The sequence below is a fragment of the Octopus bimaculoides genome, chromosome 28 (assembly GCF_001194135.2).
Source record: "Octopus bimaculoides isolate UCB-OBI-ISO-001 chromosome 28, ASM119413v2, whole genome shotgun sequence".
In the NCBI taxonomy this organism is placed as follows: Eukaryota; Metazoa; Mollusca; class Cephalopoda; order Octopoda; family Octopodidae; genus Octopus; species Octopus bimaculoides.
The window spans coordinates 8854565-8856093 of NC_069008.1; the positions used below are offsets into that span (position 1 = coordinate 8854565).

The following is a 1529-nucleotide window of genomic DNA, read 5'->3' on the forward strand; positions in this document are numbered from 1 at the left end:
ATATATATATATATATATATATACATGAGTGGCTGTGTGGTAAGTGGCTTGCTCACCAACCACATGGTTCCGGGTTCAGTCCCACTGTGTGGCATCTTGGGCAAGTGTCTTCTTCTATAGCCTCGGGCCGACCAAAGCCTTGTGAGTGGATTTGGTAGACGGAAACTGAAAGAAGCCCATCGTATATATGTATATGTATATATATGTGTGTGTTTGTGTGCCTGTGTTTGTCCCCCCAACATTGCTTGACAACTGATGCTGGTGTGTTTACGTCCCTGTAACTTAGCGGTTCGGTAAAAGAGACCGATACAATAAGTACTAGGGTCCTGGGGTTGATTTGCTCGACTAAAAGTGATGCTCCAACATGGCCACAGTCAAATGACTGAAACAAGTAAAATCGTCAAACCCATGCTAGCATGAAAAGCGGACGTTAAACGACGATGATACTCTTTTACTCTTTTACTTGTTTCAGTCATTTAACTGTGGCCATGCTGGAGCACCACCTTGAAGAATTTTTAGTGACTTAGACAAGAGTGGAGACAGAAGAGGTAATTTTTCAAAATATATCCTTTTTTTCTTTTATCTTTTATCTGTTTCAGTCATTAGACTAGTCTATCCTGCCGAACTGCTAAGTTACAGGAATGTAAATAAACCAACACTAGTTATCAAATGGTGGTGGGAGACGAACCCAGACACAAAGACACACACTCATATATACTAGCTGGACCCGTGAAAAATTCACGAAAATTAAAAATGTAAGCATCTGTAAACAGTGTACTGGTGCCATGAGAAATGTTTGTATATTATGACCAACTGTCTACATTCTGAGTTCAAATTCTGCTGAGGTCGACTTTGCCTTTCGTCCTTTGGGGCTCGATAAATTAAGTACCAGTTGTGTACTGAGATCGATCTAATCAACTGCTCCCTTTCCCCACAAACATTTCAGGTCTAGAAAAGTATATTGTGACAGTGACAGAATATAGAAAGTAATGTAACACCAATGACTATATAGTCCAACCAAAATATCTGTTACACAAACGTCAACGGAATTACTATTCAGCCTTAAAATACATCGTACATATTCAAAGAACCTTCTTGGTTTAGTTACGGTGGCCATGCTAGAGCACCACCCTTTAGTCGATGAAATTAACCCCTGGACTTATTCCCTGTAAGCCTGATGCTTGTTCTACCAGTCTCTTCTGCTGAACAGCTAAATTACAGGGACACAAACGCACCAACATTGGTGTGAAGTAATGATGGTGGTGGGACACACACACACACACATACATACATGATGGGCTTGGAAGTAGTGGTGATGCTGGCTGGTGCGATTTTGTGGTTTGGTGGTATGCCGAGAGATTCAGCGCAATCATATACATACAAGCATACACAGACAGACAGTAAGTGTCAGATAGTCCACGACAAAGTTTTCACCTCTCTCTCTCTCTCTCCCTCTCTCTCTTCCTACCTGTTGCTTTGTCACTGACTGGAATTGTTTTAGTTGTCTTCAAAAGTGAAATTGACATCCA

The 1529-nt window shown here is 41.1% G+C and overlaps 1 protein-coding gene across 1 annotated transcript in view; it reads right to left on the reverse strand.

The window, feature by feature from the left end:
- Nucleotides 1-1529, reverse strand: part of LOC106872327 (peptidyl-tRNA hydrolase 2, mitochondrial) — a 47921-nt gene that overhangs the window by 32954 nt on the left and 13438 nt on the right. The gene's annotated exons all lie outside the window — the stretch shown is intronic.